Genomic DNA, 18395 nt, shown 5'->3' with positions numbered 1-18395 from the left:
CGAAAACCATCCTCTTATTTTTGGTCGCTCGCCTATCCTTCACCAACTCACCGTCTCCCCTTCTCCCTCTCTCTCTCTCTTCTTCCACGCTGTACCCTCATCCAGCTCTCTGCGCCTGGGTTTTTGGCGCTGCCCGATTCCGGGATCCAGGAACCAACAAAAATATCTCCGCGTGGTCTTCCCGAGAGCAGAACGCGGACAAAATATACAAGTATAGAAGCAAAACAGCGCGGAGGGAGCATGCTTCGAGAGAGAGACAGCTACCCCAACTATTTCTGGAAACTTCGGGGGTCTACCCCGTGCTAAGAGAAGTGGGGGTACAAGCGGGGGGACCACATCAGAAGGAGACGAGAGAGGGGGGGGGGGGGGGGGGGGGGGGAGGGGGGTACAAAAAGTTTTCTCCTGCCCCCTTCGTGTGCGTGTGGGGGTGGGAAGGGGGAGGGGGGAGAGTCCCTGCTGCTTTTGGAAGAAGTCTTCTCTTCTACGCGCTTTATGCCTTCGTTTTGCGACGGAGTCCGTGCCCCGTCGTGAACCCCCTCGTCCCGCGGTCCCCGCTACAACGCATGACACCCCACACCTCCCACACCCAGACCTCCCCCCCCCCCCCCCCCCCCCCCCCCGTCCCAGCCCCCGCGGCATTTGTCGAGCCTCATAAGGAATGACGGAGTGTTTTTTTCTCACAGGAAACTGGAAACTTCGCGCCCCCCCCCCCCCCTTTTCCTCAAAAGCACAAACGAACCTTTAAAAACCCCGTTGTGGCCCCCTTCCCCCCCTCCTCCGTGCCAACCCCCCCCCCCCCTCCCCCTTAAACTGAAATGCTCTCCCCCCCGGGCCGCTGCCTCCTCTTGTTGAGTTGCCAGTTTGACATCCCCCAGGCCCCGCAGGCTTCAACCACACTTTACTCCTTCCAGGCTTGGGAAGTATAGTGCTTAGCATGTAGTAACCGAGCTACAAACTAGTTAGTACTTTACAAACCTGTTTAATCGTTATACGTCTTATTTTATTCTTGCCTCCGAGTTTTCTTGCGGATGACACAGGTCTGGTAGTAGTGCTTCAACTTTGACGAAAGTTCCAGTTATGGGCGCACGTAGAAGACTAGAAGCGTGCTTAACGGACGTCAGACATAAATTGGCGATTTGCGCGACCAGATGCGTCGCTGTGGTCGGTCTTCCAGGATTTGCCAAACGCTCACTATGATACCTCGAATCTAATGATGCATTCTACTCTTATTAATGGGAATGAGAGGAATATGTCAGACTGTCAAGTTTGACGGTGTTAGTTCAATTTCCCCATGACTGTAAACTTCCACCGTGCTTTTTACACACACCATCGGCATACTTGCAGGCGATCGGTACTTCTGTTAGTGACGTCACAGATAGAAACTATAAGGCCTGGACACTGAAACATCTCGTGGACAATAAGGATTATGCACGAATGTTCCCAACGTGGCAAAACTACGGTCACCGACTGACTACCGGGCAAGTCATCAAAGTAGAAATTAAAGATCATCTTCTTCCATTCAATCGCGTGACGTATAAAAATAACAAGCTCTGCGCATGCTCGGGACGTGTGGCCAATGGCCGCGGCCAGCTAGGTAGCACCCCCCCAGCTGACTGTCCAAAATTACGTACACCGCCGCATGTGTACGGGGTTGTTGTTCCTGTCTCTCCGCGCTTTATAGACTTTTCCAGCGCTTATCACCCAGGCAGAAAATGCCGAGTCACTGGACCGTGGACGCATTGCGCGGCGTCTCATATTTCGCAGAAGAGAGCCACCGCGCATGCTCGGAGAACGCGTTACATCGCCCATAGAACAAAGATGGCGGCGTCCAAAAAGGGGATTGTGGGGAAAGGTTTATATCCTGACACGCAGATTAGACGATAGCCGTATCAGCGCACACGTTTAGCCAGTGCGTCTACGTTCCCGCGTAGCTTTTGGGAGAACCAATGGATACAATCTGGGAGGCAGCTCGGTCCATGATCAACTAAAAACTTCTTAACACCTAAGAAAAAAAAAAAAAAAAAGCAAACAGTCTGCGTTGTGTCAGTGTGACCAAGTTTGCTCTTTTTTTTGTTTTGTTTTGGTTTTTAACTATGTCAAGTTTCTGAGCCGTCACTTTGTCTGTGACCTACAACCTACCGTCATGTTCTCTCGCTGGTCTCGTCCCCTTCACGTCTCCTTCGTTTGTGACCGAGCACCCGCCAAAGAAGAGAAAAAAAAACACTAAGAAAAAAACAAGTTTTATGGCAACATACTAACAAGAGTGGGTGACACCAAGTGAGTGATAATTAACAAACAACGCTGACAGGAAAACAGCAAAAACAGGAAAGAGGTTCTCCATCAGCTTCACCTTTTAAAAAACAAATAATCTGTTCTTTGCTGTTCCGTTCTAGGCTCACAGTTAATCACGATTTTTTGCTGGTTCGACCATCTCTCAATGTCTGCCAGATTAAGTGTTCGTGCTGCCTGAAAGTATGAAACTTTGTAGCGAAGGGGGTCGCGGGATTCCTACTCGTACTCCGGCGACTCTTTCCTTTTTTTTCTAATATTTTTATTGTCATTTTTTGGGGGGATACTTTTTGTTTCAACGTGTTTGAGTGCGTCCGTGCGGCAGTACGTTTTGAGTTATTTTATCTTTAGTGGTGCGTTTGTATACGTGCATACGTTTTTGGTTGCCTACTCGCGCGTGTCTATTTATGTGTAAACTGGCCTGCTCGTTTGTTTCCCTACACCGAAGCAAACGACACTGCCAACCTTTTCTCTCTCACACCTTTCTTTTTTATCTTTTTCTTCGTTTTTTTTTTTATTTTCTTTTTCGGTGGCGTATACGGCGAGTAGTCAACCGGAACTACCCGTAGCAGACGGAACAGTGACAGACGAACTCCAGACGGTCTTTTTCCCAGACGTCGCTGTAGGGAAGGCTCGTCTGTTTGAGCGGAGTAATTTATTAGCGTGTCGGGCCGGCCGGCCCTCCACAACCGACCTCGGTGTATATAACTTTTTAATGTTTTTCTTTTTTTTGTTTTTGTTTTTCGACGAGGCATGTTTGTTTTGACTGGTTTCTAGTCATTTGTTGTGACTGGCGAAGAGGAAAGGAGGCACCCTGTTTGCGCCGAGATGTTTCGGTGGCGCCCTCTTGTGCTATCCGTTCGTGACGTCATGGCCAGGATATGCCTCGCCGTGATTGGCGGGATCTGCTTCTGCCTAGTCGTGATTGGCAGGATTTTCCTCGCCGTGAACCGGCGATTGAGCAGGCCTTATCAATGTACAAGAAGCTATGGTTCGGTCAATCGCGAACTTCGACCACGGCGACGCTTTTGGTCCCTCGCGTCGCTGACGGGCCGCGCCAAGTACGCCACACCGAACCTGTCGGCGTAGCCTGCGTAACAAATGGCCCCCGAATAATTCTTAATACAGTTGTAGTTTACTACGGACCCACTTTTATTAGCGAGAAAACTAGTTGAGATGACATTTACGATTTTCTTTAAAATCGTTATTTCCGCACAGCAATCTGACTAGTTTCACACGATTGTTACATCCTAATTCCTTTTGCCTTATCTAGCTGTATCGTTGTACAAAAACCCTCGCCGTTGGCTCGCAATAGTTCTGCCTAGACGTCGACACACAACACACACACACACACGCACTCACGCGCACGCGCGCACGCACGCACACACACACACACACACACACACACACACACACACACACACACACACACACACACACACACACACACACACACAGACACACACACACACGTGGAGAGAACAATGTAAATGAAATTCACTTCAGCCTCCGAGATTAGAGACCTCGGGAAACCAAAGTCATCTTGCTGTTTGTCTGCTCTCACTTGACGACGGTAATGAGTCGGGCTCCCTTGAGCGAACTTCCTGAGCTGACGGACTTGACCAAGACCGTAGAAGTGGGAGCGGCCACATAACATTCACCCTCGAGCCGACAGTGTTGGGGGATGCTACAGGCCGGACCTATTGACCGCCTCCCATTCACCACCAGAACCCGCTCCCTGCGCGTGAGTACGAGCAAGTAGGGACCGTGGTCACGTGGAGGAAGGTGGACGTGTGAGTGGTCGAAGGAGGACGTAGCTTCCATTACACTGTCAACTTAGGTGACGCGAACGGAGTCGTGGTCCCGTCGTGGCCGTATGCAGCTGTTGAAGCCTCGAAAGCTCGCGAAGAACGAGTTATCCCAGCTCTAATGACTCTTAATTGCCCACTTATCAAGCGTCGGAAATGCAAAGCGTCTCTTGAAGGCTCCGACGGCGCATGCGCGCTTTCCACGTGTCATCAACATCTGCCGCCGCCGCCTTGTGGAATTAAACGTCGGCGAGTCGGCATTTTTCTTCCGGCGGCCGCTTAACTGAAAATAAGCGAATCCGTTAGCCCCTTTGTTTCCCCGGCTGCGCGCATGTCCGAGAGAAAACTGACCACTTTGCATCGCTGTCAAGTAAGCATGTTCATAGCCGTCCAATTTCTCTTCATGCGAAGAAACTGAAACCGGTCTTAGAATGGTCGTTTTTGTGTGTTAGTTTAGTTTTGTGTGCCGAAAAGACTAACTCAAAATGAAACGTTTCTTTTACAAAAAAACAACACAAAACACTCGGTGTGCTGTACATTACTTGACGATTAACTGGCGTGGAAAGTATACTGCTTCTTATGGCGTGGACAGTAAATAACGGAAAAGCGTCGACCTCGTCTGCCGTTTCTGTGCGAAGTCAGCGGTTCTGAATGGCGAGCCACCCTTCCCTAATCCTCGTCACCCGATCCGCATCGACGACGCGTCCCAAATGCTTCGCCAATGAGGCGAACGAGTCTCCGTATTTCCGGTCCCTTCCGGTCCCGGGGGTCCATCCAAGCAGCGCGCAGACGAATCACCGAGCCCCGGCGGTGTTATGACACGGGGAGAAAGCGACGGCCGAGAGAGGGAGCCACTGCTTACCCAACTTCTCGGAGGGGGAGCCCGGCGGAACAAAGACGCGGCGGAATCTCCCTCGCTCGTTAGGGAAGTGGAGCTTCCGCTCTCGGTCCTAGACGAGGTGTCCGCGTCGCTTCCGCCCTCGCTGATCCGTCTCTCGATCATCCGACACCGGTGACGATGACATTTTTAGGCCGTTGGCCGCCAAGGATTCGTTGAATGGACGTTTATGGAGGAGCTCCCCGCCGCTGCCCGTTTTTGGTTTGGACATGCACCGTACTCAGCGTGCGGTCCTATAATCGATGCTGCGTTCTGCATGCTGAAAAACCCGTAAAAGCTCTGTCATACTCCGAGGTTGAGCGCAGCGAACGTAGCGTAGCTCAGAACGCGGGCCTTTGATTGGCCAGCGAGCAGGAACTCGATATCCGCGACCAATGAGTGTCGGTGCCGGTGCGCTACCCCGCAGTTGCTACGCGCTCGACGTCGGAGTACAACTATGCCTTTAATGGCCGTACTGAGGCACCAGCTAAAGTCTTCTGTAGAGTCTAGTAGGCTATCGAACCTCTGTTACGGCAAATCAAAGATGGGGCAATCGCTTCTAATTGTTTTAACGCAGCACGTCTTTGTGGGCTCGATTTTACACGAAAAGCGTTACGCTCGAGTGTATCGAAAAGCCGTAATACTCGACCACGGCGTCGACTTGCTTACGTTTAGCCAGTACGTAAGCGTGACTCCTCACGTGATTTCACGACTTCATGGGTCCTGAATAAATTTGAAGTTTTATCTTCATCAGTGTGATAAACCGGAGTGTAGATACGCGTGTCGTGCATATACCAAGCATCCGAAACTGCCCAACGCGTTCCACAACTATAGCGTAACAAATCAGAACGCGCGCGTACTGCGTGCACAATGCGTTTTGTGTTCCCCGGGTTTATAGGAATAATAGAGACAACTTAATATTCTTTTTTTTTTTTTTTTTTTTTTTTGTTCTGGGGCGGTGAGTTCTGATGTGTAGATTTGAACAGCTTGGTCAGTTCATGCATGTCTTTTTTTAGATCTTTAACGCGCATCACGCAGGAGGGGGGATCACACGAACGCAGGAAGGAACAACGCACGTCTATATTTATTGATCCCCGCAAGGGAGTGACACGAACGGTTGATTTTTTTTTTCGCTACAATTGGTGCGCCCCGCTATAGTCTGCGTTAAATGAGACGTGACCATAGCGCCGACTATTTGGGGCTTCACGAGGGCTCAAGTAAGCACTTCTCCGCCGGACTATATGCTATCGATATTTATTAATGTGCGAGTCACCCTTGTTCCACGTCGCCGCTGTATTCCGAGCTGAGAGGAGAAGATCGCTTGCTGCTTTCCGGATGATTTCGACGATGTAGGAAAAGGAGGACCGAAGGAAGAAGTCTACGGCCTGAGTAGAAACAGCTTTATCGTGACTGCCGCCGCGTTGATTTTGACAATGCTGAGTGTGGGACGAAATAGCAAATCACTCCTGCCGATTGGAAGGCTTTAGAATAGACCCTTTCCGGAATTCAGTCTGGCCACTTTGATCACTATCATCATCATGTGAAAACGCCATATGCGCTATACTAATGGCGGCCTTCTGTTTACTGATGAAGGAAGAAGTTGAAGATGCTCCTAAGCAGATGATTCGAGGCCCCTACATTCTAGACTTTAGTGCGACGTGAAGCAGGAATTGTACGCAAGAGCTGCGTAAGCGTTCATTTCTAACTCAGTCCTAGTCAATCTGTTAGTAGCACTCACTCGGCTTCAAAGCCCCTTGATGTATAGGACTCTATCAGGGCGGCTATGAGGGTTGGCGCTTCGTTCCGACTGGCTGCGTTTGTTTCGTCATCGACACTATAAGAGATTGAAAAATAATCTTAGTGAAGTGCACGTTCTCGTTTACCGTTGACCTTTAAGGGCCGGTTGCACCAACGCCGCTTACCTTAACCCAAAGCGGCACTTTCCTAAACCGGCTTAGCGCCCTAAACCGAGCTTAGGTAAGCACGGGTTTAAATTCCGGTTGCACCAACGTTAAGCCGGCTTTACAGACGCGCCCCTAGCTAAACGCTGGATTTGCGTAGGGAATCTAGGGACAAACAGAGCAAACTAGGGAACTCTCAGAGCGACGAATACGATTGGCGAAGAGGAATCACGTGATGTAAAAAACAAAAAAAAAAACTGCCGTAGTAGTTGTTGTCGGCGTCTGCTTTTCGCTGTATTTCTTCGGTGAGTAACAAATTAAAGGTCTCCAAATTCAATCATTTTTTCGTTTAACTTTCAATAACAGAAGTCAAAGCTTCAAATAAACACGAATGCTCTTTACATCTGTGATTGTGTTTAATATGGGTTGATAACAAGATATTTTGACAGTGGTAGTAGTTTTCGTGCTCACATTTTGAGGCGAAGGAGCCATCGGGGGCCCCAAATCTCACCGAACGCGAGAAGGACACTCTACTCGCTACATCGCTGAAGACAAAACATCATGGATATAAGTAGGCAGGTAAGATGACTACTAAAACCAAGTCAAGCCTGAGACTGATGAAGTTCAAAACAGTGACGAACTCGCCACGGCAGCTGCGAAAATGCCCGGAAATCGTCGAATAGAAGTCGTCGAGAGGTCAGGTCACGAGACCTTGCATCGACGGTACTCGTTGCTATCAGCAAGGTGACAGAACTGCACTGTACCGTCGTTGAACATCCGCTGCAGCCTCAAACGGACTTCAGTTTCACACTGTCGAGTTCAGAGAAAAAAAAAAAAAAAAAATTCCGACTAGTACATCACATTGTGCCGATAAGAACGGTCGTCTCTTCGCATCACCTGCCCCAGCCTGCCCCGATACAGCAATGCACGAATCTAACATAGCAGTCGTTACGATTTGTCGTCGCCACGAATGAAAGATATAAAGCAAAATATTCCTAAAAAATCGCGATCACCAAAAAAGTTACGGAGGACACAACAAGGTGCAACTTTCAACTGAATTTTATTGAAAACGTGTTCCGGTATATAGTCTCAACCATCGTCACAATGACAACAAACGACAAAAGTAAAGGGAAAACACCATCACAGAGCACAACTCGGAAACAACAGTATCTCGTTCTCGGGAAACGAATGAAAGATCTAAAGCAAAGTATATAAAAAAAGCGATCACCAAAAAAGTTACAGTTATAGAACGACACAGTTTTCTGAAGCCAAGATTCTACTCGCGAGATAAGGAAAATTCACTGAAGATTGTCTCAAAACTCAGAAAACGAAAGAAATTGAATTTTCGCTGTTTTATTACTTAAAAGCGCCGCAATCTAATGCAAACGGCAAAGGTGTCGACAATCAGCTGATCGCCGAGATCATGTACTGCCACTATTCAACGCGCTGATCAGATTGAAGGATACGCGCTGCAAGTGTAGATAAACAAGGTGGTAAATAACAATACGTTACAGCTATGCGAAAATTAGTAAGTACATACGAATAAGCTCGTTGACAGAAGAACCAACGGGAATACAGACGTGAGCCCCACAGCTCCGTACGTTTCTCGGTTAGGGCTAACACGCCCTGAAAGTGGAGAGCCAACTTGAAAACAGGGGTCGATCAACACTTCACGCGACAATATTTTGCATCCTTGTCACAATCGAAAGTCATTTTGTCGAAACTTTCACGCTGATGTAGCCTAAAACACTTTGCACAACCAATTTCGTCCACCGCGTCGACCGTGACAAACCAGCCGCCATGTTTTTAATCCAGGATTAAGAAGCAACCAGAAGCAAAGCGCCCAATGTTGAGCGCTTAAGTTAAGCGTAGTTTAGTGCTAGGTTTAGCGATAAGCGAGTTTGGTGCAACCGAACGAAACCGAAACTAAGCTTAAGTTCCGGGCTAAGCTCCGCTTTGCGCTAAGCGACGTTGGTGCAACCGGCCCTAAGTGACGGTGCTCCATTAAATACTGCAGACCACAGGTTCATTGCCGCCATTAGTATAGTAAAAGATAAACTGCCATTTATGTCACCAGATGGCACTGAATTCCGGAAAGGGTCTATTGAAAGTGTTCTTGCCATTAGTTCTGCTGTTTCTTTTCCTATTGGCTATAGTTATTTTTATCTTAAGTGCGCTTAAACAATTTAGTTTTTTTTAGCTTACTTTAGCTACGTCATATTTCAACATGACGACCGTCACACGAAAATGATCTATAAAGAGCCCCGAAAAGGACGTGAGAGGTCGTCGGCGCTATACGACACCAAAAATAGCAAAAAAAGAAAACTCCCCATACATCTTCGGCGCAGTGCAACCGGTATCTCTTGTTCGGATCTCTGCAGGTTGTGGCAGCCGGCTTTCGGAAGACGACTCGAACAAACGCGTATCTGTTTTCTTTTTCTTTTTTTGTTCGAAGAATGCGCGTCGCCCGGGCTCACGCTGCTATACTTCGTTTCAACGTACGATGGACCGTAGATGACGCTACTAGCCATCCTGGCCAATCAAGCTCTGTGAACGTTACCACGTGACCACGCCGTGACATTGAATGAGCTTACACACGCAGTTGGAGTTTGGTACCGTGAGTCGCAGAGAGTCGCGCTCGAGCACACGACCGTGTCTCGCGGCCTTCCAAGGAGCCGTCGAAGCTAATCCAACGCTGCGCGATTGTCACGTGACCTTGGGGAAAGGGCCGATCAACGTATTCGTACGGGGTTACGTAGTTACGTGGTGCGTTCACAACGCTGGACTCTGTGTTTTTGCTTTTTCTAGACTTCGGCTAGGTGGCGCAGCCTACCGCCCATTACAAAGGGAATAGCCATTAACATCCATCCATCCATCTCTAAATCCTACTACCGCAGCCGGCGTGGACGATCCCACGGAACCACCATTCAAGCTGCTCCAAAATGCCTCTTCGCGGCGCTCGTGCGTATTTACGCGTTTTCTATCCCACGGTTAGAAGCAATCACGCGTATAAATAAGGCAGGATTGCGGCGCATTCATTATGCGTGTTTCATGGTTTAGCCGTTGATAGATAACGCGCAAAAGACGACAAGTGCCATGAGGGTACACTTTTGGGCGCTGCCTGGTTGGCTGGACCGTGGCGTCGGCCTCAGTCGTCCCAGTTGCCTGAAACGGAGTATAGGATGGCTCGTAGCGCCCTCTGTGGTCCATTGCGAGACGACACGGAGGGCCGGCGAGGAATTGGGGAGGTCTCGGTCCTTTGACCTGGTCCCCCTGACGCACGCACAGCTTGAGCGCGGCGGCGGCGGCGGCGGTCCAACCTTTTTGCCCCCTTGCACGCGAGAACCGGACTCGGCATTCCGAGACGTACCTTCCTTCCCCCCCATCTAGTAGCACGCGCAAAGCCTCTTCTCTTAACAAAAAAAAAAAAAAAAAAAAAGAAGCGTGGCGAACAGAGCGAGAGACCGTTGTACGAACCACCACCACGACCACCTCTACCATCGCTGGTCTTCGCACCACGCTGCTCTTCTTTTGCTTCGTTTTGTGTTTCTTTTTGTCTCGGGTTTCTCGTTGAGGGACGGCCGAGAGTCGGTTTCGTCCCCGTCGGGCCGTTTTTGAGGGGAGATGATTTTTCGGGGGCGGCAGGGCGGGAAACCTTCCTTATTTCTTTATTTTGTTTCCGTTTCGTTTTTGTTTTTTTGTTGTTGTTTGAAGTCGCTTCGTCGTGACCAGTTTGCAGGTGTCCCGCGGTGGCTTGCCACGGCCGTAAAGAAGCGGAGAGAAAAAAAAAAAAAATGAAAGAAGCAGAAACGAGAAAAATAAGAAAGAGAGGGGAAAAAAAGGGGGGGGGGGGGGAGGTTACTACTCGTTCTCTGCGGCTAGCCAGCTGAGCGGTTTCTTAGGAAAATGGGACCCGCTGAAATGTTTTAGGGACTCGATCCTGGACTACCCGGGAGGCTTGCTTTTTGTTTATTTTGTTTTTGTGTCTCTTCTTTTTTTATTTCCTACGTGAAGAAGCAGAAGCCCTGTCTGTCCTTTTCTTCTGCTTTTTTAATGCGTGTATGTTGTTGCGGTTCGGGGGTCCCACCGCTGTTCCGCGAACGACTTCTCGGAATGGTCGGTGCGTACAAAACGTCCTGGGGAGTGGGAATGTGACTGGACCGGCGAGAGGCTCCTTCGGCGGGCGAGCACCCGCTGCGAGTAGACGACGACGACGGCCGAATCGACGCGTTGCGCGGAGAAGTCGTACGTCGGGTGGAAGGGAGGCTTATTTTTTGCTCTTGTTGCCTTTCTTCTCGACGGAGAGTGCGAAGATGATTGTCTCGTTGTGGCACGTTTGTCTACGGCGTGCCGCGGGCACGAGTAATTAAATTGGACAAACGTCGGAAGGGCGAGGGGGGTTTCCCCTCCCTTGCCCTTGTCCATGCGTGCCCCCTCCCCCCCCCCCCCCCCCCGCCCCCCCCCCCCCCCCCCCCTTTGTCGGACCAATCATTCCCATTATAAAAAGAAGGCAAGAAAAAAAAAAGTCCGGTTTTCCGTTTAGGGTGGTCCGACTCTCCCTCGCCCGCGATCTCCGTCGTTTGTTCGTTCATTCGCGCTTTTATTGTAGCGTTATTATTAGTATTATTGTTGTTTTTATTACGTTTTCTTTTGAGAAAGTTTGCCGATATTCTGCCGATGCTCCGTTCCATCTTCCGCTGGACCGCTGGTGACGCTTCAACGAGCCATTAAATTCAACAAAAATTTTCCTTCCCTTTTTTTTTTAATTTTTGTTCAACCTATTTGGAATTGTAAACCACTGCCGGAAGCAGTTATTAGTGTTTCCAATGGCGGTCATTTTGCGATATATTACGACGAATGTATGTAGTTTTCATAACGCCACCGTGCCCTCTTGCGTCCCTGCGTAATGCCTAACGGCGAAGCAGGTGTACGTTGAAATGAATGAGTAAACAAATTCCAAGCCGTGTGAGGGTCTCACATGACCTTTCGGAGGTGCGCTAAACCGTAACGTATTCCTGGGACTAGGGTGCCTCGTGTGCGCGTCGCTTGGTGTGATGACATGTGGATATATTTTGTTCCGAACGCTTATTCTTCTTATTTTTTGGTTTGTTTTGAAGCGCGCGAAAAAGCGTCTTCCTGCACGTTGAGTGTCCTACGGCAACACTTTGTTTTCGGCGAAAGGAAAGACATTGGAGCAGCCTACACGGGATTCACTGGACGCCCTATTTGAGGGGCATGCTTATAGAGCGCATGCTCAGACCGAGCTCATATTAATAGGCTGCTAAGACCGGAAATCTGGAAGGTGCGGAATGCACGTGGCGAAAGAACTGGGGAAACTCGCTGTCAGCACGCGTTCCGCAGCCGAGCACACAGCTATGGCCGCCAGTGAATGCTCCCTATGCACTCTTAAAACATGCGATTTCACGCTGAGGGGACAACCTACAGGTGCGGACCGAACGAGGATGTGTGTTTTTCTACATCGTTTATTATGACAAGACGCGACGAATTTTTGAGAACAAAACAAAGTATGGTAACGACAATTTATATACGATACAAGCTTTCTTGACTGATAAATTAGGCGGGCATCTCTCAAGAACCCAAAATGTGCTCTGTATGATAGATATATATATATATATATATTTTTTTTTTGCGTTGCTGATTTGGCTGCAGGCGTAAACTATCTAGGGAATTTTTTTTCTTCTTTTTATTCGAAATTTACTTTTGCGGAATCATAGACCGTGTGCTGACTATGTGGTCCTAAAAATGCGGTGGTCACGTGGTACGTTCGCGGCGCTGTTGATTGGCTGGAATGACTCGTGGCGTTCTTTGCGGTCCGTCGCAACGGAGTATGGTGTTGAGGCGGCGTGCCACGGAAAAAAGTTAAATCTCCGACGCGGGCCCTCGGGGTCCGCCGAAGTTAATTACTCGATCCAGACGGAGGAAAGGGCGCGCTCAAAAACAAAATAAAAAAAAAAAAGCAATCGAAAAGAAAGAGAGATAAAAAAAAAGGCCATTCGTTTCTTGATGAGACAGCCGCCAAGAGGAGAAAAAAGAAGAAATAGTCGTTTGGGACTCTGTAAACAATTTAGAGCGACGAGCTGTAATTGGGAATTACCAGAGCTGCAACGTGGACGCGCCGTGAGTTGCGGTTGCATTCGTCGTAATATGCGTCCACGCGTGCGATTTCGATCTGGGGCGAGTGTTTTGTTTTGTTTGCTAATGTCCGTCGATGCATTTGTTACGTGCCGCTTGCGGATGGTCTCCCGTTTACTGTCGGTGTTTCTGTCGAAGGAAAGTCTCGTCGACTTCGCTGCTTTTTCTTCGTTGGTCTTAGGTGTCAGGTTGGAGGATCGTAAGCGCTATTCCACGTGCACGCAGTCAGATTATCCCCCCAATGGATTAAGAAATACGTCACATGCTTCACGTAGAGAGTCGTTGATCCTCAAAATACACGTAAAAACACGCAAAAAACAACTAAACACGACAGTTGAAGTTACGTAACACTCGCACGAATAAACAAAAAGAACCTCTCAGCGACCATAGTGATCGAGTGGTGACTCTATGGTCACCCAGAGGTGCTCCCTGCCATCCCCATTCTCTCGGTGGCCACGTGGTCACCGAGAAAATAAGTACGTCAGGGAGGTCTTTTAGCTGCCCCGCCTCCAGCACGAGCTTCCCGCCTTCGATTACGCTTCGACGTCCCGCGCGCTTCGAGCGTGCGGCCAAAGCACTACGGAAGGTGACGACCGAGTGCGCCGGAAAAGAGGCATGCGAAAGAAGAGCACGGTCCTTCTCACCCTGCCAGTGACTGCACGCGACTTTAACGGCCTATAGAGAGCGCACTGGTTCCCATATCAAGATGGCTAACATCTGGACGATAGTCGTAGACCATCAGGTATACGAGGTTGGATCTGCGACGAGTATTTCTAATGTTTGTGAAATACGAGCGATGTTTACGTGAGAGCTTTACCTCGTAGTTCCACGTAAGGAAGGTGTGTAGGCAAACGCCTTCGTTCTGAAGGCGATATCGTCGAGGTGCTAAGGGAGTGCGATTCTCACACCGCGCTATATTACCATTTCTGAAAGTTGCAGATAGCAACTTTCAGAAATTGCTCTGATTGAGGGTAGACTTCAATGCTAGCTGTTTTGAGGTCTAGCCTCCATCCTTCAGTCAGAGCCAATTAGAGCTCGGCGTTCTGACGTCACCACGACCCCTGCAAAAGAAGCAGACGAACTTCCGCTCCACATAGAAATACGTAAATAAGCGACCGTTAGAAGTTTAAGTGGGGAGACCTGTACTCGTCGTAACGATATATAACGAGGAAATCGAACCATGTGAGGTGCTTTGTCCAACTTTTTATCAAATTGCCGTTAAAACGAATTGAGATTAGTTAGTTGTTGAAATTAAAAGCTTGGACTACCCCGGGCAAGCCACCGCCCGACTAAATGGATTCAGCCCATATTTCCCATTCATTTCCACAGAGCTCAACCTCTACGTAAAGCAAGACCAGTGGACTTTATTCCCTTACGTGGTCTCCTTGATCGAGCACATGGCAGAGATTGAACACGAACACTGCTTCACCATACGACACGAGCTCCCGCCGAACGCTGCGTCGAAAAAGGAAGCGTATAGTTAACATTGCGGTCCTCGCGGGTTAATTTCTCAGCTTAGCCTCAGGGGCGCGACGGCTGTACGGTGATGCCAAGCCTGGCGTCCGTTGGAGGACCCGTATGCGGGTCCGCGTGAGAAATGGGGGGAAGGCCGTGCGTGAGGCCCGTTGTTGTGTCTTTGGTGCGTGCGTGTGGTGCGGGCGGGCACCTTGAAGTATTTCGGAGGCTCCCGCTTCCTCGGCGAACGGGCAGCGGCAAGCGGAGGAGACCGCGAGGGCTGTAATGACGGGCTCTGGTTCATGGTTGCGTTCTCGAAGCGCGCCCCTTCCCCCCCTCTGCGTTGCCGGAGAACACGCTCGCGCCTTCTTCTGCGCGCAAGAAGAGAGCAGCCGGTCTGATGACCGTCATTTTCTCGTCAAAAGGAGTCCCTTCTTTTTGTGCGGGAAGATTCAGGCAGAGAGAGAAAGAAAGAGAAAGAGTGGGGGGGGGGGGGGGGGGGGGGGCATAAGAGCGAAGACCGAAGGAAGGACTACAATCTTCACAATTCACAAGAGGCATATCACAAACCAAACGAAACTGTTTCAGAAGCCAGAAGATTTCATGATTAAAAAAAAAAAAAAAAAAAAAGGTTTGCTCCGTCTTAACAGAGCGCACGAAGAAATTCTAAAGAAAGACGGTTGTTTCGCCACCTGCACAGGTAACTCCTCAGTATGCACTGAAATGAGAGGATGCCACCGGTATAGACGCTTTCAACACGCGCCAGATTGAGCCGCTATTGCCGACCTTCACTTGCCTTACCGAGATGCCTAGCCGCCCACCACAAAGGCCTATAGACCGACACGCGGAGCGGCTCTGTTTACCAACACGGCCGGAAGGCCGCGCATGCGCGGTAGCTATGTGGGCAAAAGCAGCCCGGCTGTCCGTGTTTTCGCCATTGCGCTCTATGGCGTGCGCTCGTTGTTGACGTTGTAGGGACGCTTGTATCTTTATTTGTGCGTCGTATTTCCTCATAACGTATGTCGTATGCTATGCCCGACTATTTGAGCTCGTTGCCCGAGCCTGAACGGTAGCGGTATCGAAACAAACTGTGCGTGGACGGCGTTGCCTACGAGGATTCGTACGCCGTAAACAAGGCCTGCTGGACTTCCGACGTAAAGTTGCTGCCACGGAAGTCAACGGCTCAGGTCGTCGTTTATTCAGTTTTTTTCGCCAAGCCAGTTCACGGCCGACACGGTACAGGCGTACAAGTCTCCCGAGGTCTACGATTACATCGAGTCGGTTTCCGCACTGCCGGCGGGATCAGCAGACTGTGGGTCTGCGGAAGTGTGTGTATTCATTAATTGATTAAATACACAGAGCGTCTTCAAGTCAAGGTATGATATTTTTCATACCCTCTTGACCACAAGGCATTACAACCAATAAAGGTTTGTCCGTTCTGCAGTCTTGACGGTAACAGGTTACAAGTAACGGCGTTACTAGGAACGCGTTACTTTTTTCAGTAACGTAGTAACCTATCCGTTACGTTTTCGGCACAGTAACGGGTAACGTACTTATGTTACTATTTCAAGTAACGTAGTTACGTTAATCGTTACTACTTCCCAAGTCTTAAATAAATTACACTTCAATTGTTTCCGTGTTTTAGGCGTCAAGCCATGTTTTTCTTTGCGTTTTTTCTCGTAAGTATTTAGGTGAAACCGTGAAAAGAGCTAAAGTAATTATGTTCAGTTTCTGCATGAACATAATGTTTCTTGATATATGACCTGTATCGTCAAAACCGTAAAATGTGTTACATCATAATTTTAAAAAAGTAACGCAGAAGTAGCGTGCCTTACTTTTTATCGGTAGCGGCAACGCGTCCTTTTATTTTTAGATAACGTAGCTCAGTAACGCGTACCTTTTATTTGCAAGTAGCGAGTAACGTATTTCGTTACTTTTTTTTTGGTAACGCCTACAACACTGCCGTTCTGTCGTCGATTCCCTTCTGCTCGGTAGCACGGGCGTAGCGAACCTCCGACGAGCGCTTGGGGGGTGCCCGGGTGCGTTGTGCGTGAACACCGTGGAAACAAAATCCGGGTGGTCTCGATCAGACAACGGTTTCCCTGCACATATGCAAGCCTCGGGACGGAGATTGAAATGGAAGCCGCACTTGCCTCCAAGAAAGTGTTTGCCGCACAAACGGTCGTTCGCGCGAGGCGACCATTCTTTTCGATCCACGGATATTATCCACCTTCTATGCGTTTCAGAGTCTGCCGGGAACTTGTGGAAACTCACTCCGCTGCTTTTCTTGTACATTTCGGTGCAATTAACGGCAACACAGCTTCGCGGCATGCTCAAATGGTATGACGCCCATGCGAAACGTGCGCGCTTTTGCCCACACCCCCGGGCTCCGGCGCGATCGCAGCGCCGCCGCAGCTCCGTGACGTCAATCCCGCGTGTCGGTGTATATGCTGTGTACAAGGACAGAGTAGCACCTAAAGTGGCAATAACCTGTCCTCCTGAGGCAATGATGAAGTGAAGCGAACGCATCAAGAGGAAACAAAAACCGAAGGTTGGTTATGGCGGCGCCCATGCACAGTTGCCTGAAAGCGTCCATATGCCAACGGGCGGCGCTGACGTCAGGCCGCTTCACAGGCGCAGATGCTTCACTTGACGCGAACCTCGTTTCTATGCAGGCGCAGTGTCCACACCTGGTGTGGATTGCAATACCGGGCTTGTCTGTAAACGACGTGTTGGTCTACGCATGGTTTGCATGCGACGTCATCACGTAATGCTGGTGGTCATTCCCGCTTGCTATACACGTTTGCAAGTCCGGTCTCAGGGCGCCGCCATCTTCCTCAGTGGGGTGCGCTCTCGAGAGCGGCCATAATCCGATTACGACGCCTTAGCAAGGCTTCGTAATCGGATTATCACTGGTCCAAGCGCACCCCAGACAGGCAAGATGGCAGCGCCCTGAAGCCGGACTTGCAAACGTGTATAGCTGAGAACAACTAATTCGATGGGTGTTCTCACTTTCACTCTGCAGCCCACGCTTAGCTTTTTAAAGAAAAAGTATAATTAGTTCGCTCGCAAGTTTTTTTTTTTTTTTTTGTTTTTTCCATCGCAGTTTTTCCTTTAGACCGTTATTGAGTTTTCGATTGGAGTAGGTATTTGAAAGGATAACTGCGTTACCTTGTGAGGCAATTACATTTGTTTCAATATGGCTACTGTGGCGGGGTGAATATATCTGCGTTTACATGGATGCGACCGTAGCGAATCGAATCGAGATTTGACTATTTTGATAGATGGTAGATTGGTAGAAGGTAAAGGTGTAGGGAGACAGGGTGAATGTCATCGTTCCCTGTTCGATTCGATGCGTTGTGACCGCATTCATGTAAAACCAGCCATTGACCCTTCCGTCCTAGAGTACCTTCATGCGCGGTTTGCTTAGGGGTGATGACATCTGGCCATTTTGTTGCCGACGCTTTTGCTTCTTTTTTGCCCATGAGCGCGATCAAGCGCGTCTCCCTAGCACCAGCTCTTGACATGCACAGTGCTACAACAGCATTTCGTTATCGGCTATTTCTTTGTCAGTTTTTCGAGCCCGCGTGCTGTGGGCATGGGGCACTACAAAGATTGTTATCATCCTAAGCAAAGCGCACATAAAGGCACCCTATTCCGTCCCTATTAATGCTGAAACAACCTTATAATTTTCAACCTGTTCCTTTTAAGAGAGCATGAAGTAATGAAAGAAACAGTAGTCACACGTAACTAACAATGGTTTGAAGCTAGATAGTTCAAAGCCAAAGCCAAATCCTAAGCCAGGCTGGCAATCCAGAGATCAAGTCGTCTGCTTCTTGCGCTAGAGTAGCGGTGACGTCAGAAAGACGCCGAGTTCTGATTGGCTCGGCGTTCTGACGTCACCACAACCCC

General features: G+C 49.3%; 1 protein-coding gene across 2 annotated transcripts in view; it reads left to right on the top strand.

Moving 5' to 3' along the window:
- LOC8029488 (homeobox protein Meis1) overlaps window positions 1-18395 on the top strand; it is a 356592-nt gene that overhangs the window by 136519 nt on the left and 201678 nt on the right. The window lies entirely within an intron of this gene.

This window comes from Ixodes scapularis, unplaced genomic scaffold (assembly GCF_016920785.2).
Source record: "Ixodes scapularis isolate PalLabHiFi unplaced genomic scaffold, ASM1692078v2 PGA_scaffold10__122_contigs__length_95168666, whole genome shotgun sequence".
Lineage (NCBI taxonomy): Eukaryota > Metazoa > Arthropoda > Arachnida > Ixodida > Ixodidae > Ixodes > Ixodes scapularis.
Note: the sequence above shows the minus strand (reverse complement) of the source record. Positions and strands in the feature narration are given on the sequence as shown.